This window comes from Pleurodeles waltl, chromosome 5 (assembly GCF_031143425.1).
Source record: "Pleurodeles waltl isolate 20211129_DDA chromosome 5, aPleWal1.hap1.20221129, whole genome shotgun sequence".
Lineage (NCBI taxonomy): Eukaryota > Metazoa > Chordata > Amphibia > Caudata > Salamandridae > Pleurodeles > Pleurodeles waltl.
In genome coordinates, this window is record NC_090444.1 from 1,835,383,573 (window position 1) to 1,835,410,945 (window position 27,373).

Genomic DNA, 27,373 nt, shown 5'->3' on the forward strand with positions numbered 1-27,373 from the left:
TCCACCAAACTTGGACTGAAGAGTCACTGGACTGTGGGGGTCACTTGGACAGAGTCGCTGGATTCGAGGGACCTCGCTCGTCGTGCTGAGAGGAGACCCAAAGGACCGGTAATGCAGCTTTTTGGTGCCTGCGGTTGCAGGGGGAAGATTCCGTCGACCCACGGGAGATTTCTTCTGAACTTCTGGTGCAGAGAGGAGGCAGACTACCCCCACAGCATGCACAAGCAGGAAAACAGTCGAGAAGGCGGCAGGATCAGCGTTACAGAGTTGCAGTAGTCGTCTTTGCTACTATGTTGCAGGTTTGCAGGCTTCCAGCGCGGTCAGCAGTCGATTCCTTGGCAGAAGGTGAAGAGAGAGATGCAGAGGAACTCGGATGAGCTCTTGCATTCGTTATCTAAAGTTTCCCCAGAGACAGAGATCCTAAATAGCCAGAAAAGAGGGTTTGGCTACTTAGGAGAGAGGATAGGCTAGCAACACCTGAAGGAGCCTATCACAAGGAGTCTCTGACGTCACCTGGTGGCACTGGCCACTCAGAGCAGTCCAGTGTGCCAGCAGCACCTCTGTTTCCAAGATGGCAGAGGTCTGGAGCACACTGGAGGAGCTCTGGACACCTCCCAGGGGAGGTGCAGGTCAGGGGAGTGGTCACTCCCCTTTCCTTTGTCCAGTTTCGCGCCAGAGCAGGGCTAAGGGGTCCCCTGAACCGGTGTAGACTGGCTTATGCAGAATTGGGCACATCTGTGCCCAAGAAAGCATTTCTAGAGGCTGGGGGAGGCTACTCCTCCCCTGCCTTCACACCATTTTCCAAAGGGAGAGGGTGTCACACCCTCTCTCAGAGCAAGTTCTTTGTTCTGCCATCCTGGGTCAGGCCTGGCTGGACCCCAGGAGGGCAGATGCCTGTCTGAGGGGTTGGCAGCAGCAGCAGCTGCAGTGAAACCCCAGGAAGGGCAGTTTGGCAGTACCAGGGTCTGTGCTACAGACCACTGGGATCATGGGATTGTGCCAACTATGCCAGGATGGCATAGAGGGGGCAATTCCATGATCATAGACATGTTACATGGCCATATTCGGAGTTACCATTGTGAAGCTACATATAGGTAGTGACCTATATGTAGTGCACGCGTGTAATGGTGTCCCCGCACTCACAAAGTTCAGGGAATTGGCTCTGAACAATGTGGGGGCACCTTGGCTAGTGCCAGGGTGCCCTCACACTAAGTAACTTTGCACCTAATCTTTACCAGGTAAAGGTTAGACATATAGGTGACTTATAAGTTACTTAAGTGCAGTGTAAAATGGCTGTGAAATAACGTGGACGTTATTTCACTCAGGCTGCAGTGGCAGGCCTGTGTAAGAATTGTCAGAGCTCTCTATGGGTGGCAAAAGAAATGCTGCAGCCCATAGGGATCTCCTGGAACCCCAATACCCTGGGTACCTCAGTACCATATACTAGGGAATTATAAGGGTGTTCCAGTAAGCCAATGTAAATTGGTAAAATGGTCACTAGCCTGTTAGTGACAATTTGGAAAGAAATGAGAGAGCATAACCACTGAGGTTCTGATTAGCAGAGCCTCAGTGAGACAGTTAGTCACTACACAGGTAACACATTTAGGCACACTTATGAGCACTGGGGCCCTGGGTTACCAGGGTCCCAGTGACACATACAACTAAAACAACATATATACAGTGAAAAATGGGGGTAACATGCCAGGCAAGATGGTACTTTCCTACAAGCATGTGTTGTGCCACCCTAAGGGACCCCTCGCCTAACACATGCACACTGCCATTGCAGATTGTGTGTGTTGGTGGGGAGAAAAAGGAAAAGTCGACATGGCATCCCCCACAGGATGCAATGCACACAAAATACTGCCTGTGGCATAGGTAAGTCACCCCTCTAGCAGGCCTTAAAGCCTTAAGGCAGGGTGCACTATACCACAGGTGAGGGCATAGCTGCATGAGCAATATGCCCCTACAGTGTCTAAGTCCTTTCTTAAACATTGTAAGTACAGTGTGGCCAGACTAAGTATATGGTCTGGGAGTTTGTCAAAACAAACTCCACAGCTCCATAATGGCTACACTGAATACTGGGAAGTTTGGTATCAAACTTCTCAGAATAATAAACCCACACTGATGCCAGTGCTGGATTTATTAAAAAAATGCACACAGAGGGCATCTTAGAGATGCCCCCTGTATTTTACCCCAATCCTTCAGTGCAGGACTGACTGATCTGTGCCAGCCTGCCACTGAGATGGGTTTCTGACCCCCTGGGGCGAGAGCCTTTGTGCACTCTGAGGCCGAAACAAAGCCTGCACTGGGTGGAGGTGCTTCACAACTCCCCCCTGCAGAAACTGTAACACCAAGTAGTGAGCCTCTAAGGCTCAGGCGCCGTGTTACAATGCCCCAGGGCACTCCAACTAGTAGAGATGCCCGCCCTCCTGACACAGCCCCCACTTTTGGCAGCAAGTACGGGGGAGATAATGACAAAAACAAGGGGGAGTCACCCTCCAGCCAGGACAGCCCCTAAGGTGTCCTGTGCTGAGGTAACCGCTGCCTTAGGAAATCCTCCATCTTGCTTTGGAGGATTCCCCCCAGTAGGATTAGGGATGTGCCCTCCTCCCCACAGGGAGGAGGCACAAAGAGGGTGTAGACACCCTCAAGGACAGTAGCCATTGGCTACTTCCCCCCCAGACCTGAACACACCCCTAAGTTGAGTATTTAGGGGCGACCCTGAACCCAGGAAATCAGATTCCTGCAATCTGAAGAAAAAAAAGGACTGCTGACCTAAAATCCACGCAGAGATGACGGAGACGACAACTGACTTGGCCCCAGCCCTACCAGCCTGTCTCCAGACTCAAAGAACCTGCACAGCGACACATCCAGAGGGACCAGCGACCTCTGAGGGCTCAGAGGACTGACCTGCGCCTAAAGGACCAAGAACCTCCCCAGGACAGCGGCTCTGTACAGAAACAGCAACGAAGAAAGCAATTTTAAAGAGACTCTCTTCTCATTCCGGAAACGTGAGTCTTCACATCTGCACCCGACGTCCCCGGCTCAAGTTCAGGAGAACCAACACCACATAGAGGACTCCCAGGCGACTCCAACGATGTGGACACCCTGAGTCGACCTCCCTGCACCCCCACAGCGACACCTGCAGAGAGGATCCAGAGGTTCCCCCTGACCACGACTGCCTGGTAACAAAGGAACCCGACGCCTGGACCAAGCACTGCACCCGCAGCCCCCAGGACCGAGAGGAACCGTAGGAAGGTAGCCTCTTTCTAGTCTTGTTACCCCCACTTTAGGCCTGTTTGTGAATATATGTCGGGGTATTTTCACTGTCTCACTGGGATCCTGCTAGCCAGGGCCCAGTGCTCATAGTGAAAACCCTATGTTGTCAGTGTGTTTTTTAAGTGTCACTGGGATCCTGCTAGCCAGGACCCCAGTGCTCATAGGTTTGCGGCCTGTATGTGTTACCTGTGTGGTGCCTAACTGTATCACCGAGGCTCTGCTAACCAGAACCTCAGTGTTTATGCTCTCTCTGCTTTCTAAATTTGTCACTGCAGGCTAGTGACTGAATTAACTAATTCTCATTGGCACACTGGTACACCCATATAATTCCCTTGTATATGGTACTTAGGCACCCAGGGTATTGGGGTTCTAGGAGATCCCTATGGACTGCAGCATTTCTTTTGCCACCCATAGGGAGCTCAGACAATTCTTACACAGGCTTGCCACTGCCGCCTGAGTGAAATAACGTCCACGTTATTTCACAGCCATTTTTCACTGCACATAAGTAACTTATAAGTCACCTATATGTCTAACCTTCACCTGGTGAAGGTTGGGTGCCAGGTTACTTAGTGTGTGGGCACCCTGGCACTAGCCAAGGTGCCCCCACATCGTTCAGGGCAAATTCCCTGGACTTTTAGTGCGGGGACACCATTACACCTGTGCACTATACATAGGACACTACCTATGTATAGCGTCACAATGGTAACTCCGAACATGGCCATGTAACATGTCTAAGATCATGGAATTGTCACCCCAATACCATTCTGGTATTGGGGGACAATTCCATGATCCCCTGGGTCTCTAGCACAGAACCCGGGTACTGCCAAACTGCCTTTTCAGGGGTTTCCACTGCAGCTGCTGCTGCAACCCCTCAGACAGGATTCTGCCCTCCTGGGGTCCAGGCAGCCCTGGCCCAGGAAGGCAGAACAAAGGATTTCCTCTGAGAGAGGGTGTTACACCCTCTCCCTTTGGAAATAGGTGTGAAGGGCTGGGGAGGAGTAGCCTCCCCCAGCCTCTGAAAATGCTTTGATGGGCACAGATGGTGCCCATCTCTGCATAAGCCAGTCTACACCAGTTCAGGGATCCCCCAGCCCTACTCTGGAGCGAAACTGGACAAAGGAAAGGGGAGTGACCACTCCCGTGACCAGTACCTCGCAGGGGAGGTGCCCAGAGCTCCTCCAGTGTGTCCCAGACCTCTGCCATCTTGGAAACAGAGGTGTTGGGGGCACACTGGACTGCTCTGAGTGGCCAGTGCCAGCAGGTGATGTCAGAGACTCCCTCTGATAGACTATTACCTTTCTTGGTAGCCAAACCTCCTTTTCTGGCTATTTAGTGTCTCTCCTCTGGGGAATTCTTCAGATAGCGAATGCAAGAGCTCACCAGAGTTCCTCTGCATCTCCCTCTTCGACTTCTACCAAGGATCGACCGCTTACTGCTCCAGGACGCCTGCAAAACCGCAACAAAGTACCAAGACGACTACCAGCAACCTTGTAGTGCCCCATCCTGCCGGCTTTCTCGACTGTTTCCTGATGGTGCGTGCTCTGGGGGTCAGCTGCCTTCACCCTGCACTGGAAGCCAAAAAGAAATCTCCAGTGGGTCGACGGAATCTTCCCCCTGGTAACGCAGGCACCAAAAGACTGCATCACCGGTCCTCTGGGTCCCCTCTCATCCTGACGAGCGTGGTCCCTGGAACACAGGATCTCTATCCAAGTGACTACCACAGTCCAGTGATCCTTCAGTCCAAGTTTGGTGGAGGTAAGTCCTTGCCTCCCCACGCTAGACTGCAAACCTGTGTAGTGCGTGATTTGCAGCTGCTCCGGCTCCTGTGCACTCTTCCAGGATTTCCTTTGTGCACAGCCTAACCTGGGTCCCCAGCACTCCGTCCTGCAGTGCTCAACCCTCTGAGTTTGCCTTCGGAGTCGTGGGACCCTCCTTTGTGACTCTGAGCTAGCTCAGGTTCACAAATCTTCCAAGTGCCTGTTTAGGTACTTCTGCGGGTGCTGCCTGCTTCAGTGGGGGCTCTCTGAGTTGCTGAGTGCCCCCCTCTGTCTCCTCCTCCAAGGGGCGACATCCTGGTCCTTCCTGGTCCCCAGCAGCACCCAAAAACCTCAACCGTGACCCTTGCAGCTAGCAAGGCTTGTTTGCGGTATTTCTGCGTGGGAACACTTCTGCAACCTTCATCGCGACGTGAGACATCTTCTATCCAAAGGAGAAGTTCCTAGTCCTCTTCATTATTTCAGAATTCCAAGCTTCTTCCATTCGGAGGCAGCTTCCTTGCACCTTCATCCGGGGTTTCCTGGGCTCCTGCCCCCCCCTGGACACTATCACGACTCTTGGACTTGGTCCCCTTGCCTTGCAGGTCCTCAGGTCCAGGAATCCGTCTTCAGTGCTTTGCTGATGTTTGTTTTTCTTGCAGAATCCCCCTATTACAACTACTGTGTCCTTTTGGGGTAGTAGGTGTACTTTACTCCTACTTTTCAGGGTCTTGGGGTGGGGTATCTTGGACACCCAGTCCCAGCGACCCTCTACAAGCTCCCATAGGTCTGGGGTCCATTCATGATTCGCATTCCACTTTTGGACTATATGGTTTGTGTTGCCCCTAGACCTGTGTTCACCTATTGCAACCTATTGTAGTTCTACACAGTTTGCATTACTTTTCTGACTCTTACTTACCTATTTTGGGTTTGTGTACATATAACTTGTGTATATAACTTACCTTCTTACTGAGGGTACTCACTGAGATACTTTTGGCATATTGCCATAAAAATAAAGTACCTTTATTTTTAGTAACTCTGAATATTGTGTTTTCTTATGATATTGTGCATATGACACCAGTAGTATAGTAGGAGCTTTGCATGTCTCCTAGTTCAGCCTAAGTTCTTTGCCATAGCTACCTTCTATCAGCCTAAACTGCTAGAAACACCTCTATTCTACTGATAAGGGATAACTGGACCTGGCATAGGGTGTAAGTACCACAGGGTACCCACTATAAGCCAGGCCAGCCTCCTACAGGAACCAACTACCGGTGCAGGAGTGACCAGCAGGCGGCCCTCATCCTAGCCCAGTTGGTGGTTGGCCCGAGAAGCCCCCCTGTGCCCTGCCTGCATACCCAGAGTGACACCAGGGTCCCTCCATTGCTTTCAACGCAAAACACAACACCTACTTTGCACACTACACCCGGCCGCACCTGTGCTGCTGAGGGTGTATTTTGTGTGCCTGTGTGTGTCCCCCACAGTACTCTAGAAATCCCCCCTGGTCTGCTCCCTGAGGATGGAGGTACTTACCTGCTAGCAGACTGGAACCGGAGCACACCATTTCTCCATAGGCGTGTATGTTATTTGGGCCCTCCTTTGACCTCTGCACTTGACCGGCCCTGTGTTGCTGGTGCTGGGTGTTTGGGGTTGACTTGAACCCCCAACGGTGGGCTGGCTATGCCCAGGAGACTGAACTTGTAAGTGCTTACCTTAGTTACTTGAGAAACTAACAAATACTTACCTTCCCCAGGAACTGGTGATTTTAGCAGTGTCCACTTTTAAAATAGCTTTTTGCCATTTTTACCAAAACTGTGTATACAACTGTTTTAATTCAAAGTTCCATACTTGTCTGTGTGAAGTACTTTGCAATTTATGTATTTACCTAAATTCTGAATCTTTTGGTTCTAAAATAAATTAAGAAAATAATATTTTTCTATATAAAAACCTATTGGGCTGGAGTTAAGTCTTTGAGTGTGTGTTCTCATTCATTGCCTGTGTGTGTGTACACCAAATGCTTAACACTACCCTCTGATAAGCCTACTGCTCGATCACACTACCACAAAATAGAGCATTAATATTATCTAATTTTGCCACTATCAGCCTCTAAGGGGAACCCTTGGACTATGTGCACACTATCTCTCACTTTGAGCTAGTATATACAGAGCCAACTTCCTACAGGTAGTAATCACAGTGGTAATTCAGCAGTGGTACTCCATGCAGTGGTAATCTCAGCGGTAGTAATCACAGTAGTGGTAATTTTAGCAGTGGTAATCCCTGCAGTGGTAATCTCAGAGGTAGTGATCACAGTAGTGTTAATATCAGTAGTTGTAACCCCTGCAGCGGCAATTTCAGAGGTAGTAATCACAAAAGTGGTAATATCAGCAGTGGTAATCTCAGAGTTAGTAATCATAGTAGTGGTAATCTCAGCAGCAGTAATCCCTGCAGTGTTCTCTCACAGGTAGTAATCACAGTAGTGGTAATTCAGCAGTGGTACTCCCTACAGTGGTAATCTCAGGGGTGGTAATCACAGCAGTGGTAATCCCTGCAGTGATAATCTCAGAGGTAGTAATCACAGTAGTGGTAATATCAGAAGTGGTCATGTCAGTGTTAGTAATCATATCAGTGGTAATCTCAGCAGTGGTAATCCTTACAGTGGTACTCTGAGAGGTAGTAATCACAGTAGTGGTAACCTCAGGAGTGGTAACCTCTGCAGGGGTAATTTCAGGGGTATTAATCACAGTAGTGGTAAAGTGGTAATATCAACAGTGGTAATCTCAGAGTTAGTAGTCACAGTAGTGGTAATCTCAGCAGTGGTAATCCCTGCAGTGGTACTCTCAGAGGTAGTAATCACAGTAGTGCAATTCAGTAGTGGTACTCCCTACAGTGGTAATCTCAGCAGTAGTAATCACAGTAGTGATAATATCAGCAGTGGTAATCCCTGCAGTGGTAATCTCAGAGGTAGTAATCACAGTAGTGATGATATCAGTAGTGGTAATCTCAGTTGTAGTAATCACATCAGTGGTGGTAGTCTCAGTGGTAGTAATCACATCAGTGGTAATCTTAGTAGCGGTAATCCCTGCAGTGGTAATATCACAGGTAGTAATCACAGTAGTGGTAATCTCAGCAGTGGTAATCCCTGCAGTGATCATTTCAACAGTGGTAATCTGAGCAGAGGTAATCCCTGCATTGGTAATCTCAGAGGTAGTTATCACATTAGTGGTAACCTCAGCAGTGGTAACCCCTGCAGGGGTAATTTCAGAGGTAGTAATCACAGTAGTGATGCTCTCAGCAGTGGTAATCCCTGCAGTGGTACTCTCAGAGGTACTAATCACAGTAGTAGTAATTTAGCAGTGGTACTCCCTGCAGTGGCAATCTGTGCGGTAGTAATCACAGTAGTAGTAATTTTAGCAGTGGTAATCCCTGCTCTGGTAATCTCAGAGGTAGTAATAACAGTAGTGGTAATATCAGTAGTGTTAAGGCCTTCAGGGGTAATCTCAGAGGTAGTAATACCCCAGTAGTGGTGATCTCAGCAGTGGTAATCCCTGCAGTGATCATTTCAATGGTGGTAATCTGAGCAGAGTTATTCCCTGCACTGGTAATCTCAGAGGTAGAAATCACAGTAGTGGTAACCTCAGCAGTGGGAATCCCTGCAGTGGTAATCTGAGAGGTAGTAATCACAGTAGTGGTAATATCAGTAGTGTTAATCTCAGTGGTAGTTATCTCATCAGTGGTAATGCAGGGGTAATTTCAGAGGTAGGAATCATAGTAGTGGTAATATCAGCAGTGGTAATCTCAGAGTTGATAAACACAGTAGTGGTAATCTCAGCAGTGGTAATCCCTGCAGTGGTACTCTCAGAGGTAATAATCATATTAGTGGTAATTCAGCAGTGGTACTCCCTGCAGTGGTAATCTCAGCTGTAGTAATCCTAGTAGTGGTAATCACAGTAGTGGTAATCTCAGCAGTGGTAATCCCTACAGGGGTAATCTCAGAGGTAGTAATCACAGTAGTAATATCAGCAGTGGTAATCTCAGAGTTAGTAATCAGAGCAGTGGCAATCCCTGCAGTGGTACTCTCAGACGTTGTAATCCCAGTAGTGGTAATTTTAGCAGTGGTAATCTCTGCAGTGATAATTTCAACTGTGGTAATCTGAGCAGAGGTAATCCCTGCACTGGTAATCTCAGAGGTAGTAAACACAGTAGTGGTAACCTCAGCAGTGGGAACCCTTGCAGGGGTAATCTAAGAGGTAGTAATCACAGTAGTGGTAATATGTGCAGTGGCAATCTCAGAGGTAGTAATCAGAGCAGTGGTAATCTCAGCAGTGGTATTCTCAGAGGTGGTAATCACAATAGTGGTAATTTAGCAGTGGTACTTCCTGCAGTGGTAATTTGAAAGGTGGTAATTTCAGCAGAGGTAATGTTTGCACTGGTAATCTCAGAGGTAGTGGTAACCTCAGGAGTGGTAATCCCTGCAATGGTAATCTCAGAGGGGCTCCTTTCAACATAGTAGATTCTATGTATCAGTGTTTAGTTTTTGTTACTTGCGGATATAGGTTGAGGAGTAGAGACCGGGTTGGGGTGGAATGCTGAGCAGCTGCTGCTCTGGAGCAAATGAGGCAGGAAGAGGAGGAGCACAGAACGGAAGGCCACGGGTTGGAAAGGAAAGCTACAGCTAGTCTCCTGCCTCCACCTCCTTCATGGTCAGTGGCAGCAGGGTGGGGGCGGAGTCTCAGCATCAGCTCTCCCCTTGTATTTATTGTTAATAAAAATGAAATGTGAATGCCATGTGTGTTTTAAAAAAAAAATGTGGTCAGCAGAGCACTTTGTTTAACCAGGTGGTCTCCTCAAAAAGCTACACTTTGGTGGGTGGGGGGAGGGAGCGTGAACAGCTATAGTAACAAAGCAAGAGGGAGGGGGAACCAGCTGCAGCTATAGGAGATGGTGCGAGCATGTTCAGAACAATTCCTAAATAAACCCGGTTGGGGTGCAGCAAATAAAGTGACTGTGTGCCTTTCTTTTCTGAACATGGTGCCCAAAGTAACCAAAACACAAACATGGCTCCCAAAGTCAATAAAAAGCAAAAGGGCCTGGTGGCCCTGAAGAAAGATCAAGCACAACAAATGAAGTGGCCACAAGCCTTTCATCAAGCTGGCGCAAAAAGTAAACAAAACACTTAATACAAGCAGAGAAAGCAGCTAACGTAAAAAAGCAGGAGGAAGGGGGAGGCAGCTGCAGCCCGAGGAAAGTAAGTGGATTTTCGCAGCTATTCAAAACATGTCTTGAACAAGATTGGTGGGGGCACGACAAGCTACCAAGCACCTTTCTTTTCTGGGCATGCTGCCCAAAGTAACTAAAACACAAACACAGCTCCCAAAGTAAAAATAAAAAACAAGAGAACGAGAGCGAGGGCGAGCTGGCCCTGGACAAGCCCCCCTCTGCTGTTGGTTTTATGTTTGCAGAGGGAGCTGGTGGGGAGGAGGGACTGAACTCACACCCAAAGTGTGAGACGAACAGGCAAATACAAAAAAAAAAAGTCCCCTACAGAAGAGATAAACAGGACATAACGTAATTAAACAGTAGCTGGTGCTGCTCCCAAAGTGAAAAAGACAGGACAAAGAGGCAGAACTGACCACTAGCAAGCAAGGAGTTTTGAAGGACATTGCAACCAACAAATGAAATAGCTTTGAACCACAGTATAAGTATACTTAAAAGTATACAACACGTCAAACGCTTACGCTCGACCTAAAAAGTGAAATGTGAATGGCAGTCCCCCACCCAAGGAAGTGGGATCAGTAGAAGGGAGCTAGAGGGACTAGGAACCCCAAGAGGTGAGTACCAGAGTGACCACCAACGACCAGGAGAGCAGAGGTAAGTTCCTGGTGTTCCCCAAAACCAACAAGAGGACTTTGAAAAAGGATTATGCAGGACCCAGCCAAGACTGGAAGAACTCAAAGGTGGACCCTGACAGAAGAGGTCCTGAAAAGGAAGGAGACCAAGTCCAGTTTGCGTTGGGGTGTCCGGTTGTGGCAGGAGCCACTACCGACCCTTCTGTGGATGCTCGACCAGGTCGACGGTGGACAAAGAAGGCCAGTAGTGCAGCACCGGAGATGAAGAGAAGTCCCAGAAGTGATGCAAGTGATGTCCCACGTCGACGGACGAGATGCAGTTAGTTAGTAGTGCAGTTAGTTAGTGGTGTAGCCCCCACTGGCAACCCACTGGCAGCAGACAGATGAGTTGCAGTGAGGCACACTCAGCACACCTGAAGACGAGTCCCACGTCGCTGGAGCAGTAGGCAGGAGACTGTGCTTTGCAGGAAGGAGTGCTGGGGGCTTGGACTACACGGTGCCTGAAGATCCCTTGGAGTAGGAGAAAACAAGCCTTGGTATCTCGGTACTGATTCCACTTCCTTGGGTGGGAGGCTGCCTTTCACATTTCACTTTTTTAGTATATGGTTTGGCCTTCCGCTAGGGCCCTCACTATTTGCTATTGCTTTTACCAATGCCTATTGCTTTCTGTGCTATTTACTGAGTGTAATACTAGTGAGTTTTCGTACCTGCAGTTGAGGGATCACCTATTCAGTATTCTAGTATTTGTATTACTATAATAAAGTACCTTTATTTTTGTAACACTGTGGTTCTTTCATGTGTGACAGTTCTGTGTGGCTATAGTGATATTGCATAAGCTTTGCATGTCTCCTGGATAATGGAGGCTTGTGTGGACCCAACAAAAGGAGCGACGCCCAGCTACTTCGGCTGTGAGCAGTATAGGAAAGTCCCCTCTTTCTGGCATGGTTACCCCTACTTTTTGCCTGATGTCAGTGTTTTTAGACTGTTTTCACTGGGATCCTGCTAATCAGGACCCCAGTGATTGTGCTCCCTCCTTTAAATTTGGTTATCTTGGTACGTCTTACATCCCACAATTGGCATACTGGTATACCCCTGTGAGTCCCTGGTGGATGGTACTGAGGTACCCAGGCCATTGGTACACCAGCGGTCACCCATGGGCTGTAGCATGTATTATGCCACCCATGGGAGCCCCTGTACACTGTGTCTGCAGGCCTGCCATTTGCAGCCTGCGTGAAAAGGTGCATGCACTCTTCCACTACAGGTTAGTACACCAGGCCACTGTAAGTCACTGTAAGTGCGGGGAAAACATTTTTCTCATGTACCAAACACCTGTGTCCAGCTACATATTGGTAAATCCGAACCTGGGTATGTTTGTTATCAAACATGTCAGAATCATACCCCACTACTAATGCCAGTATTGGTTGTATGATTCCATGCACTCTAGGGGCTCCTTAGAGAACCCCCAGTATTGCTCTTGCTAGTCGTCCAGGGTTTTCAGGCAGCCCGTGCTGCTGCAGCACCTCAGACAGGTTTCTGCCCTCCTGCTACTTGACTTGCTCAGGCAGGGGAAGGCAGAACAAAGGAGTTCCTGTGGGAGAGGGATACAACATTCTCTCCCTTGAAAATTGGTGTTACAAGGCTTGGGAGGGGTAGCCTCCCCAAGTCACCGGTTTGCTTTGAAGGGCACATTTGGTGCCTTCCTTGCATAAACCAGTTTGCAACAGCCCAGGGACCCCTGGTCCCTGCTCTGGCGCGAAACTGGGCAAAGGAAAGGGGAGTGCCCACTCCCCTGTCCATCACTACCCCAGGGGTGGTGCCCAGAGCTCCTCCAGGTTGCCACTCAATTCTGCCATCTTGAAAATAAAATCTGCAGGGGCCCCTGGGAGCATCTGAGTTGCCAGGTCAGGTAGGTGAAGTCAGTGACCCCATCAAATAGGTTGTCACCAGGCAGAGTTACCATACCCCCTTTTAGGGCTATTTAGGAACTCCCTTGCGGGTGGGTCCCCAGATTCCACATGTAAGACTCCACCAGGACTCGTCTGCATTGTCTACTTTGGCTCCTGGCCACCGGAACTGCAACTGGACACTTGAGGAACCGACAAGTCTGCAACTCCCAAGCTGACCTCGCATTGCAACATTGTTTCCCAAGCTCCTTCCATAAACTGCAGCACTTCCACAGCTGTGCATCCTCTGGTGTTGGCAAGACTTCAACTGCACTAGGAAACTAGAAGGAATCTCCATTGGAGCGAAGGAGTCACGCCCCTGTATCTGCAGGCATCTACAGCAACATTGACTGGCTGCGTGGAACTCTCTGGAACTGCGTGGATCCTGCAACACAGGTGGTGGTCTGAAGTGATCCTGTTGGTATACTCTTCTCTGTCCATCTTGGGAGATGGTGAGCCCTTGCCTCTCTTTGCTGGACAGTATTTCTGTGCACCGTGACTCTTGCAGCAACCAAGGCTTGTTGTCACCTGCTCCAAAGGATCTTCAATCTCCGAGTAGCCCCAGCCTCCAGCACCTCATCCTTGCGAGGACAGTCTCCTCTCTGCTGCTCCAGTGACGTGGGACTACTCTCCAGGTGTGCTGATTGGGCCTCACTGCAACTTACTGTGCCTGCTGCCAATGGGTTACCTGTGAGGCTGTGACTGCTTCTGCTGGCTCTCCCGACGCCTGAGGGTCAGCCCGGACTCCCCTCCAAGGGTCAAGTCCCGTGGACCTTGTTGGTCCTCTTCAGCCTTGCAACTCTTCTTTTGCTTCCTGTTGCATTTGCCAAGGCTTGTTGGTGGTCCTCCCGACCACTAACCGACTGCAACCAGACAACTGACGTGGGACATCATCTGCATTGCTTCAACATCTCTTCTGCAGCTCCTGGACTCCCCAGCTGATCTTCATCTTCCCTCAGCAACCTGGTTCTTCATCCACAGAAGGGTGGGTAGTGGCTCCTGCTCTGGCTGGACACTCCATCATGGACTGGACTCTGTCCCCTTTTTTTGCAGGTCCACGTCTTCCAGAACCCACCTTTGGGTTTCTCTGGTCTGGTGGTGCTCTTGCAAAGTTCCTTTTCTAAGTCCTCTTGTTATTCCTTGGGAAGACCAGGTACTTACCTCTGATCCGTGGGCTGTTCCACGGGACCCCGGTTCCCAGAGGTCCCGCGGACCACAACGCTTCACCACGGCCTTGCTGGCCCCCAGGCCCATGACACGGCACAGCCCCCGAGAGGGCGCGGCCAATCACATGGGCGTGGCACACCATTACTTTCGAACCGGGCTCACCTGGCTTTGCCCGGCATACTTGATCCCGTTCGGGCCCCGCCCCCACGCCAGGAGCACCAGACCGATTGGCTGCAAGCCACCATAAAGACTCACTTTGCTTACTAGCCGGTATCAGAGCGGCCTGGCTCCGGCATGTAGGTACCCCCTATGGTATTCCCTTTGGAGTGGTAAGTGATGGCCTCCCTGGCCCCTTGGAATTCTCTCCCTTTCCCTTGCTCTCTTCCACGCTCTGACCTTTCTTCGGATAGTCTCTATGACCTGGCGTTTTCTTTCTTTCCTTCTCTGACACCTTTCCCCTTTTTCTCATGTTCTGCCCTCTATTTTCTTCTTTTTTCCAACCCTTTTTTTCCCCCTCTCTCTTCTCTCTTTTTTTCTATTAGTCCCTCCTCCCTTCCTTCTCTCCTTCGCTCTTTTTATCCCCTCCCTTTATTAATCCCCCTGGTCTCCAGTCTCCCTTCTGCATACTTTGCGCCCCTACTTTTCGTCTCCTTTTTTACTGTTGACCCCACGCTAAACTGTTGACCCCCTCAGAGTGTGACTACAAGGGAAAACCCCCCCGGCATCAGCCAGACCTGAGGCATACCGCCCCTCTGCCCGGGGTAAGTCACATTTGCATGCGTGTGTGAGTGTTTTTTACCTTATTTTATTTTATTCCTCACCAATTGCTGTGTTGTGTGCAGTGCCCACTTATTCCACCTTGAATAACTGTGATCTAATTATCATCTACCACAGGCCTACCCCACCGTGAACTACCTGTTCAGGTAGGCTACACCATTATCTTTGAGCACCCCACTGACTACATGTGCTCCGACCCTGACGAATGCCCCTGACTTCCCAGCACACAGTGAGGGCAGAAACATGTTGGTCCTATGTACTTCTTTTTAGACTCCTAGAGACATTATTCTCTAACGAGCCTCTCTTCCCCCATATAGATTTTTTAGTCTTACCAGCATACACCACCATTAAAATTAGGAATAGTTATCGGTGATTTGCTCGGTAATTTTATTACTCACCCTATCTGGATCACTGTAACTATCCAGTCAGTTTAATTTCAGCACTCCCTCTGGTTCTTTTAACCAAGAGGTTGAGTCCGCCCAAGTAGTATCATCTTACTTGGGTGGGGCTAGGTGGTCATATGATGAAGCAAGACACTATTATGTGTGTGAGACCACCTAGTCCGTAAAGGAAACTCCCCTTGACTTCTGCGTGACAACACAGCATCCCCCTTTTTAGTTCCTACTACCCCACACCTTCAGTGATTATATAGCTTCTTCTAGGGAGACGGTGTGGGCCAGCTATTCTCCCAGTACTCTCTTTTTGTGTATTTGTACTTACCTCTGATCTCCTGGCCGATGGGGTTCACCTAGGTACTCCCTTTTTGGGGTTCCGAGTTCCCCCAGCTCCCCTCTAACTACTCCTTATCGTTAGGTGGGGGACTTCACATTCCACTATTTTAGTATATGGTTTGGCATTCCCCTGGGGCCCTCACTAATTTTCACTAATTCTTGTCAATGCTTGTTGTTTTCTATGCTAATTCCTACTTACTACTGGGTATATACTGTATATATATATAGTGTGTACTTACCTCCAGTTGGGGGATAGCCTAGGCTATAAGTAATCTAGTTCTGTGTTTCTATAATAAAGTACCTTTATTTTTGCAACACTGTGTGGTTCTTTCATGTGTGATAAGCTACTGTGTGACTTTTGTGGTAGTGCAAGCTCTTTGCACTCCTCCTAGATAAGCTCTCCCACAGCTACCTCTAGACAGCCCTGACTTCCTAGACACTGTCTTCGTTCACTGTTAGGAGTTGCCTGGACCTGGTACAAGATTTCAACACCATAGGTATCCACCACACACCAGGCCAGCTTCCTACACAAATGTCATGCCTTTATTCAAAACAGCCTCCTGTAAGGCTGTTAGTCTGGACGATGAAATGTTGACCACTAGTGTTTCATCTGGATTCTGAGTGTCATGCCCTTTTTTTCTGTTCTTCCTCCCCCGGTGGGTTTTACAGTAGTTGAGATTTCGCAAGTGGGAGTTATTGGTTGATCATTGGCAGCTGGGCTTGTGGACAAAAAAGAAATCCGCACCTGATGTCGTTTGTTTCGTCACTGAAAAATTGCTAGAATTAAAAGGTGTGACGCGTGGGTAAACAGCCACTATTTTGAATTTTTGACTTCCACGTTTAAGGAAGGGGATCGGGCTGCTTTACAGAGTGTATAAGATAGTTAAGAGGTGATATTTTTATACTCATTCATGAGAATGCATCAGCGTCGTCCTTCACATGTTTTAAATACACAGCATGCGTTGTTAGGCACACCTTCCTTTGATGGTGACTCATTCAACACAAGGGATTGATGTTTTCTTGATTTGCAGGTAACTGGTGCTATTCAGCTTGTTTTCTGCAGGATGGTTTTTGTTTTGTTTTCTTTTATCCTTTTTAATGGTCCGTCATGATTTAAAGAGACCGCTTATCGTGATCAGCAATTGGCTTCCATTGGTGGTGGAAAACCACAGGATTGTTCTGAGGTAGTTTTGTTGGTTTATTTTGCTTTCGGCACTGCTTGGTGAAGGTTTCTTTGGGACGCATTGTTTGTTACATGTGTTTTCCTTCAAGGCATTCACATTTTTTTCACAGGTTAAGGGGCGTAAAAAACAGTTCTGAAGCACGCCGACTGTTTACATTTCATGTGACACATTTGTTTAAAACATTCCTTTTGACGTTTTTGTTCAGCATGACATTTTGAGCTTTTGGGGTCCGTTTATAGAATCATTTACTTCTCTCGTAGGGGATTTCCATGTATAGTCATAAGCACTGAATAGTTCCGCGCGCCTGCGGGGACCCCGGAGCACTGTTGTGTAGTATATTCTTAAGTGCAATCATCAGCTCCTTGACAAAAAAGGTCTGTGAAAAACACTTAAGAATAACAATGTGCAGCCTATGTGAACAGCTACACAAGCCAAAATTGTTAGAAGAAAAAACAGTTGTAGTGTAAATTTCACGTTTAAACCTCTATTTATTCTATAAATACATAAATAAATACATTCTCATATTTTATTTACACCTCTCATGAGAATAAAACAATGTAGGGCAGTGTAGCCCATAGGCTGCCATTATACAGAATGAAAATAGAGCTGTGCCTTTAAGAAAGTAAAGTCTTCCTGTTTCCCATCATGCACAGCAAAAGGCAGTTGCCTCAGTTCTTTTTTCCGGCTCCTGCTGACAGGACCCTGAAGCATTGAGCTCTACCTCACAAAAGCTTTTGTGACAGAAATTCATTGAAATATCTTCTGAATTTCATTTTCACTCGACGTTTTTACCTTTGAGTGATCATTTTCTACTGATTTCTGTTAAATTCTGACAGAATTTGGAGGTTTTTTCTAGTTAGAAATGCCTTCACTTTTTGATAAATGTCCTTCTTGTGGAAGAAAGAAGGCTAAAACAGATCCACATAGGGTCTGTATAATTTGTCTTCCATCCAGCCACAAACCGGAGTCGTGTGACATTTGTAAAACCTTCTCTAGAAGAACCCTTCGTGATAGAGAGAAGATCCGACTTCAGGCGAGAGAGGACAGGAGAAAAAGTGGCCATTCCACTACAGAGCGAGGAGAAGGTCAGACTTCTACCAGGGCTCAACCTGTTTCCTCCATGACTCCTTCCAGACCTGCTGAAAAACGACATAGATCTCCGACGACGTCGAGAGCATCGACGTCGAAGCAGGGAACGGCGCCAACATGTTCGCCGTCGAGGAGTGCTTCGCCGGCGAGAAAAAGGCATCGTTCGCCGTCGACAGCTATTTAGCCGTCGAGGCGGCGAAGACACCCGACGTCGAGAGGATCTGGGTCGCCGTCGACACGGCGAACACAGTCAACGTCAAGGAGATCTGAGTCGGGCTCGCCGTCGACACGGCGAGGGAGATCGCCGTCGAGAGAGAGTGTTCGCCGTCGGAGGCGTTCACCGTCACTGCACCGACGTCGAGGTTCGTCGTCGAGAGGTTCTCAGCGGCGAGACGAGTCGACGTCTAGAGGCACTCGCCGTCACCGCAGTTCGACGTCGAGGAGTGCTTCGACGTCGAGAAGACCATCTAAGAGGCCTAGAAGGGTTTATACAACCTCGGAATCCTCGGCCTCGCTTATCCTACTTCCAGCATCGCCACAGCTCTCGCAAAGGCAGTCGCCGTTACCACAGACGCCGGTAACACCTACGGCTCCTCTTCCGGCGCCTCCTCCAGAACCTGTTCCGAGGACTCCAACGCGATCTGCAGGGCGTTCTGGTTATTCCTCGAGGCGTACATCTACCTCTAGGCACCGTCGTCAGGAATCACATCATGGACATTCTTCATCGTCCACACGAGACTACTCTCCAACCTTATCGGACTCACCGTCCCCAAGAGTGTCTCCCATAGATGATGTCAACACATTTCAGGAGGTCTTAGTAAGAGTGGCAACCAAGCTGAATATCCCGCTAGCAGCTCCGGCCCCATCGACATCAGTGATCTTCGAGACCTTGCATCAAAGGACATCTTCACGACCTTTACTTCCACTGGTTCCGGGTCTTATTGAGCCAGCAATGGACATTTTTCTCACGCCGGCTACAACAAAGTCTGCTCCTTCCAGACTCATTAAAAAGTACCGTCCACCAGAGCAAGATCCTCTATTCTTGAGGTCGGACCCAGTACCAGACTCGGTAGTTATAGTGGCAGCGAAGAAATCGCATTCGACGTCACCGTCTTCCTCTGCTCCCCCAGACAAAGAGAGCAGAAAGATCGATGCTGCAGGAAGAAAAGTATGCTCGACGGCATCCATCACCATGAAAGCAGCCAGTGCCACTGCTTTATTAGGGAGATATGATCGATCCCTCTGGGACTCTATACTGCAGTTCGCGGAGCATCTCCCTAGGGACAAAAGGGAAGATTTCCTAGAGGTCGTGAGCGAGGGAGCTATGGTTTCTAACCAGATTATAAGTGCTGCGGCGGATTCTTCAACACTATCCGCACATAACTATGCTCATGGTATAGCGCTCAGGAGACATGCATGGCTGCGGCTTACATCGCTTAAACCCGAAGCACAGCAGAGGATACAGAACCTGCCTTTCTCAGGCTCCACTTTGTTCGGCTCTCATGCCGATGATGAGATGACCAGAATGAAGTCGGAGCTGGATACCCTGAAAGCGGTAGGCATGGAGCGACCTAAGGAACAGCGAAAAGGATTCCGCCCATATCAAAGAAGACTGTTCACCCACAGGTATCAGGCTCCACATTGGACGTCTTCACGCCCTCAGCAACAGCAACAGCAGCAGCATCAGAGGGGCTTCTCCAGAAGGTCGACAAGGGGTCGTTCAACACCTCAGACCCAGACACCTCGACAAGCTCCCACGTCTAAGCCCTGAATCTTTGCTTCCCCCTCCTCCGTTACCCACTCCGGTAGGGGGAAGTATCGCAAATCATCTGGACGAGTGGCAACGCATCACAACAGACGCCTGGGTATTGAATATTGTGAGACATGGTTACGCTCTCAGATTCACCAGTTCTCCACCATCTGTTCCACCCAAAACAGCCAACCACCATCTCGAAGCTCTGCAGTTAGAGGTCAATATCCTATTGCAGAAAAGAGCCATAGAACCCGTTCCCATCAGCCAACAAGGGAAGGGGATTTATTCGAGATATTTCCTTGTACCGAAAAAAGACAAACAAGAGTTTCGTCCCATCTTAGATCTGAGGACAGCAAACAAATGGATTCGCAAAGAAAAATTCAGGATGTTAGCCTTACACCAAATTTACCCACATCTACGTCAGGGCGACTGGCTATGTGCGATAGATCTTTGCGACGCTTACTTTCATATCCCAGTAACCAAGAAACACCGAAAATTCCTAAGGTTCACCGTCGGAAAACGCCATTACCAATTTGCAGTTCTACCTTTCGGCCTAAAATCAGCGCCAAGAACTTTTTCCAAATGCATGGCGGTAGTAGCCGCCCACTTGAGGAAACAGCGAATATTCGTCTACCCCTATCTAGACGATTGGCTCATAAAGGCCTCCAGCTGTCTCGAGGCACAGCACCATTTCGAAAGGACTCTACAACTGCTACAAAAACTTGGTCTTCAAGTCAATCTTCTGAAATCTACAGCAACACCTGTTCAGAGGTTGCATTACTTAGGGGCCATTGTAGATACCAGGCTAGGAAAGGTGTTTCCTTCGGAGGAACGACGGTTATCGATTCTCCAAAAATGCAAACAACTGCAGGAAAGACCTCAAGCCACTGCAAGAATAATAGCTTCTCTACTGGGCTCGATGGCGTCTTGTATCCATCTGGTTCCCAATGCTCGCCTCCATATGAGACCATTGCAGGAAAATCTAGAGGATCAGTGGTGTCAACTGAGGGACGATTGGGAGAACAAAGTCCTTCTTTCTCCTCACACCCTACAATCCCTGAAGTGGTGGTGCTTACCCAGCAATCTCTTGGTGGGGATTCCGTTCCAACAACGGCCTCCATCTCAAACCATCGTAACAGATGCGTCACTGCTCGGATGGGGGGCGCACATGGAACATCTTCGAGTCCAAGGCGAGTGGTCACAGAGAGAGAGTCTCTATCACATCAACCTGCTGGAACTTCGCGCAGTCCACCTTGCGCTCAAAGCCTTCCTTCCCTCTCTGAGAACGGAAACGCTCCTTCTTCAGACAGACAACGTGGCCACTATGTACTACGTGAACAAACAAGGAGGCACCAGGTCCAGAATTTTATCCAGAGAGGCTCAGACAATCTGGCATTGGCTTCTAGCCAGGAACCTGTCGCTAGTGGCAACTCACCTGCCCGGCATCCAGAATGTTCAAGCGGATGCCCTCAGTCGGGTAATGAACGAGAACCACGAATGGGTACTACACGACGACGACGTTCATTCCATTTTCGCACTCTGGGGTACCCCCTCTACAGACCTATTCGCAACCCCAGAAAACAAAAAATGCCAAAACTTCGCCTCCAGATATTACCATCCAGGGACACTGGGGAATGCCCAGTGGATAAGCTGGTCAGGAGCATTTCTTTACGCCTTTCCACCGCTTCCCCTGATTCCGGCGGTCCTCCAGAAGCTGTCCAATGCTCAGACCAAAATGATCCTAATTGCTCCGGAGTGGCCACGCCAGTGGTGGTTCCCAGACCTTCTTCACCGGTCACTCAAACCACACATCAGGCTACCATATCGTCCGGACCTTCTCACGAAGTTCAGAGGGCAGATATCTCATCCCAACCCCTCATCGTTGAGTTTGGCAGCATGGCTCCTGAGCTAGTGCAATATGGACACTTGAACCTACCTCAGGACTGTATGGAAATTCTGAAGGAAGCAAAACGCCCTTCCACACGATCAGCCTATGCAAGCAAGTGGAAGAGATTCTGCATTTGGTGTTTACACAACAACATTGACCCGGTTTCCTGTGGAGAACAATCTATCCTGCCATACCTGTTAAGTTTGGCAAAATCGGGCTTACAACTGTCGTCAATAAAAGTTCACTTGGCGGCGATAACGGCATACCGAAAGAGTCCTTCACAAACGTCCTTTTTTCGGATGCCGATTATTAAGGATTTCCTAGAAGGTTTAAAGAAGGTTTTTCCTCCCATTAGAAAGCCTTCTCCTCCATGGGAACTGAACGTTGCCTTATCACGTCTGATGCTGACGCCATTCGAGCCGATACACAAGGCATCGCTGCAGCATCTCACATGGAAAGCTGCTTTTCTAGTGGCAATCACTTCAGCGCGTAGGGTCAGCGAAATCCAGGCCCTTTGCGCGCAGGAACCCTACACGGTTTTTCATTCTACAAAAGTGGTAATGAGAACTCATCCAAAATTTCTACCTAAGGTAGTCTCCGACTTCCATGTGAACCAAACAATTTCATTACCGACTTTCTTTCAGAATCCAGCTACTCCTGCTGAGAGAACTCTGCACTCTCTGGATGTAAAGAGAGTATTGAAATTTTACTTGGACAGGACAAAAAGCTTACGAAAATCACAACAGCTTTTTATTAACTATGGCCCAATCAGAACAGGTTTGGGCACATCTAAACAATCTTTATCCAGGTGGATTTTTTCATGTATAATGTTATGTTATCAGTTAGCAAACAAATCCCTTGGTGGTAGGCAAAAAGCCCACTCTACCAGAGGGAAAGCAGCTACTGTAGCCTTGATGAGAAATGTCCCTTTGGCAGAAATATGCAAGGCTGCCACTTGGAGGTCGGTCCATACCTTTACTAAGCATTACTGCCTTGATACAGACGCTAGGGCAGATGCTCAGGTTGGACAGGCTTTGCTCAAGAATTTGTTTGCATGATTCATGTTTTTTCTCAGTATTCTTATACCTACTCCACCGCGGTTATGGGGATGGGCTTGCTACTCTATTCAGTGCTTATGACTATACATGGAAATCCCCTACGAGAGAAGGAATGGTTTCTTACCTGTAACTCCAGTTCTCTCGTAGGGGTATTTCCATGATAGTCATAAGCAACCCTCCCTCCTCCCCGGTGGAGTTGACATAGAATATGAATATTATGGAGGTTGGTACTCCAACAAATGTTTTGTTTTTTTATTCATGTCAGGTTAATAGCCTCCAAAAAAGAACTGAGGCAACTGCCTTTTGCTGTGCATGATGGGAAACAGGAAGACTTTACTTTCTTAAAGGCACAGCTCTATTTTCATTCTGTATAATGGCAGCCTATGGGCTACACTGCCCTACATTGTTTTATTCTCATGAGAGGTGTAAATAAAATATGAGAATGTATTTATTTATGTATTTATAGAATAAATAGAGGTTTAAACGTGAAATTTACACTACAACTGTTTTTTCTTCTAACAATTTTGGCTTGTGTAGCTGTTCACATAGGCTGCACATTGTTATTCTTAAGTGTTTTTCACAGACCTTTTTTGTCAAGGAGCTGATGATTGCACTTAAGAATATACTACACAACAGTGCTCCGGGGTCCCCGCAGGCGCGCGGAACTATTCAGTGCTTATGACTATCATGGAAATACCCCTACGAGAGAACTGGAGTTACAGGTAAGAAACCATTCCATCTGTGTGATCTGGGATATTGTTTTGTATTCCTTTATGGAGGTTTGCAGTTTTTCAAGTAAGGATTCATGTGCTGCAAACCGACATGCACTTCAGTGGTTGGGATTTACTCAAGTGAGATGTTCTCTTTTTAGCATGTCTGTTATTGAGTCTGTGATGTCAGTTATGTACATACTTATTTGGGCTGTTTAGTTTGTGATTTACAGCTACCCTGATGAAGGGTGTTGTCACCCGAAATTGATTGGGTTATGTTTAATAACTATCAGAAGTCCTTCAAATTTGGATTGTCAGCTCCAAGTGACTTATAAGTGAGAAGCAACATTGATTCCACATGATTTATCTACAAGCAATTTAAAATTTCCTTTGGACATTCACACGTTCTCCGCTTTGGATTTCCTTTGATATTACTTGTATATTTAGAAAGTTTGGACTCCAATTTGAATTATTTTACTTGTACCCTTCGGGCTCTGCGTGCTCAGTCTAGTACACTATGTTGTTCTACCTAAATCATAAGGCAAGAAAGTGCCAACTTTCTAAAAGTCGCATTTTCAGAATTGTAATTTAAAATCAGACTTCACAATAAGTTAGGATTGTAAATCCTACACTTATAAAATGTAATAAGGCAACTCCGATATTATTTTATGGGAGAGAAAGGCAGTGCAGTGGTGAGAAACTAATTTCATCACTAGGATATGTATAATTACAAAGTGCATGCCCTACCTTTAAAATACATTTCACCCTGTCCTCTGGGCTGTCCAGGGCCTACACTAGGGGTGACATGTATATTAAAAAGGAAGGCTTGGGGCCTGTTAGAAGACTTATATTTCCAGGTTGAAATGGTAGTTTAGAACTACACACACAGGCTTTGCAATGGCAGGCCTTAGACATGTTTAAAAGGCTACTCAGGTGGGTGGCACAATCTGTGCTGCAGCTCCACTAACAGCAGTTAACTTACAGGCCCAGGACACATGTAGTACACATTACTAGGGACGTATATGTAAATTAAATAAACCAAATTGGGGATGTCAAAATTACCATGTTATAGAGGAGAGAGCACAAGCACTTAAAGCACTGGTTAGCAGTGATAAAGTGTGCAGAGTCCTAATACCAGCAAAGACAAGGTCAGAAAAATGGAGGAGGAATGCAAACAATTGGGAGGAATACCACCCTAAAGCTGACAGGTCTAACACACTACCTTCCAGGATCGTTGGAGATTTTTTTTTTGTTGATAAACTGGTCAGGGACATTTCCCTACTACCACTAATACAAGGGGATGGTGGAAAATGAGGAGGGCGCCATGCTGTATAATCCTCATAGTTCTGTGTTGGCCAAGACAATGCTGGTTCATGGAGCTACTTCACCTTTTGGAAAAACAACAAATACAATTGGAACCAGCACAGTGAGAGAACCTACTGTCTCCCTTCAACAAACAAATTCTCCATCTAGAAACTTGCTCTCTGAATTTGTCAGCCTGGCTCCTGAATTCAATGAATTCACCTATTAGGCATTCAAGAAGACTATAGAGGAATACTATCTAGAGCAAGAGTGAGGTCCACCAATAACTGTGCTAAGCAAAATGAAAACATTTTTGCGCCTGGTGTGCTCAGAATAAATTGAATCCTATATTTTTACCTGCTCAACAAATATTACCATATCTTCTGCACCTGTCAAACTCTGAACTGACTTATGCTTCATTGAGAGTACATTTGGCAGCTATTTCTTGCTTCAAAAGAACATGGAATCAACCATCTCTTTGTTCCAGCAGGTTTATTAAAGTAGTTCTTAACAGCCTTTTCAGAGTCTCCTCACCGATAAAACACCCTCCTGCATCATGGAGACTAACTATTGTTTTATCTCAACTGATTAAAACGTCCTTGGGCCAATACCTTGGACGGAACTAAAGAACATTACCTGAAAGATAGCCTTCCCTTTACTCTCACCTCATTTAGAAGAGTGAGCGAGATTCAAGCCTTTACAATAAAAAATCCATTACTCCAGTTTGGGAAAGACAAGGTTATCTTAAGAATTAATTCACATTTCATACTGAAAGTGCCATCAGACTTTCATCTTAATGAATTAATGGTTCTAAAGACATTTTTCCAAAACAAACCAGTACAGCAGAGAGAGTATTTCATTCTCTAGACATTGGAATATGTTTAAAATGTTGCATTGATAAAACTAAACAGATTAGTAAGTCTAACCAATTACTTGTAGGATATGGTCACCCGCGGAAAGGTCAAGCATTGTCAAACACACAGTATATCTTGCTGGGGGTCTTCGTGAGAGCGTTCTATTTCAAATAAACAGGTCAACCAATGCAAGGGTCCATAAAAGCCCATTCAACCAGAATTGTGTCTTCCTTTACAGCCCTCTTCTCTGGTCTATCCATTGTCAACATATTGAGGGTGGCAACATGGAAGAACAGACACACAAGACTTATCCTCGTCCTCCACAGATGGACCCACATCACACCCCACCTCAGAAAGCTACACAGGCTCCTGATCCAGAAAAGATGCCCTGCACAATGAAAGATCTGCATACATCAAAAAACGCATGACCTTCCACCAACCAACCAGACACCTACGATCCACCTTCCTCTTCCTCGCAGACATCTCCTGGATTTCCCAAAGCAAAAGCAGAGGACGCTCCTTCTCACACCTGACTGCCAAACCATGGAACAACCTACTCCTACACTTCAGAACCGCCTCTTCACTCCAGCAATTCTAGAAAGGACTCAAGACCAGGCTATTCAAATAAAATGGCCACTGCATAGCAGTTGGGCAACTTTAGCACCTTGAGACCCTCAGGGGTGACTTGTCGTGCTATATAAATCCTTGATTGATTGGCTGACACATGTTTAGGCAACACTTCTACCACGATTCAGCAACTCAAAGACATGCAGCAGTAGGACAATCAGCTGTGTGTCAATTATTCCAGTAATGTCATTTTTAGCCTTTGTTACACTCCTACCACTGAATAATACCTGATTTGTAGTTATTGCTTACTATTCTGATTCAAACGTGTGAATCTTTGAAAGATCCATTATTGGATAAGGTTATTTACCTTTAATTGTAGTTTCCCAGTACTGGTATCTTCCAAAGATTCGATTGCGGCCTACACTCCTCACCACCTTAGAAACACTCAAACTAGTCTACGTTAGTGCTACGAAATCTGAACTATGGTGTCCTGAGTGAGGAGAGATGAAGGCTCTGCTTTGCTCTGATTGACTGAGTTTTAGATATTTTATAAAGATGTGGATAGGCTACTGTTCTGGACTTGTTAAAATGTTATTTTATATGCTTAACTTTGTACTGCTCCCTATGTCTACAGTAGGACTCCCTGCTTGAAGGCTAGGATGATTCAAGCATGTGAATCTGTGAAAAATACCAATCCTGGCAAACTTCAGTTACAGGTAAGTAACATTTTTCCTTTAAAGTCCGTCACCACCAGGTAAAACCTGGCTGTGAAGGACAAGAAATACAATAATGCCACCCCCCCCCCAACTACAGAGTGGGAGAAAACTCCCAGAGTGTGGGGTCATTAGTTTTTTTTTATTTTTCAGTAACAAACTCCCTTTTTAAGAGTTTGTTTTTGAAAAACGAAAGGGGAGATTTGGGAAAAGTTGTGCTGCAACTAGTACAGCACCACTTTTCTTGCACGCTTAGCAACCCCCTAACGCCACCATGTGTGCACCATATTTAAAATACGGTGCACCATGACAGTATTCAGTGGTACTAGCGTCATTATTTTTTATGCTAGTCTGGCGCTTTGGAGGATTAGCGTAAAAAATGTTGACGCTATATCCTGCAAAGCATCCAGAGGCCCATTGAAAACAATGGGAGCCTCCTTTTCACGCCTGTTCTTAGCAGACATTAAATATGGCAATAAAAATGATGCGAAGAAATCTCTTCGATTTCTTTGCAACATTTTTTCAGCCCCCCTAGCGCCGAAATGCCCCCCTCGCATATAATATTATGCCTGACGCCAGCATAATGTGGTGCAAGGGGTTACAAAGTGGCGCAATGCAAGCATAGCGCCACTTTGTAAATATGGCGAGGCATTTTTGGCCTTCCAATGCCACATTAGCGTGAAAACAATGACGCTAATGTGCCGATGGAATGCCGTTAGGCTCTCTTTAATCTCGGTCAGAAAGTTTTTAAAAGTGTGGTG

The 27,373-nt window shown here is 47.2% G+C and overlaps 1 protein-coding gene across 1 annotated transcript in view; it reads left to right on the forward strand.

Annotated features, from left to right (window-relative positions):
- Positions 1-27,373, forward strand: part of DNAH8 (dynein axonemal heavy chain 8) — a 9,979,189-nt gene that overhangs the window by 3,492,223 nt on the left and 6,459,593 nt on the right. The gene's annotated exons all lie outside the window — the stretch shown is intronic.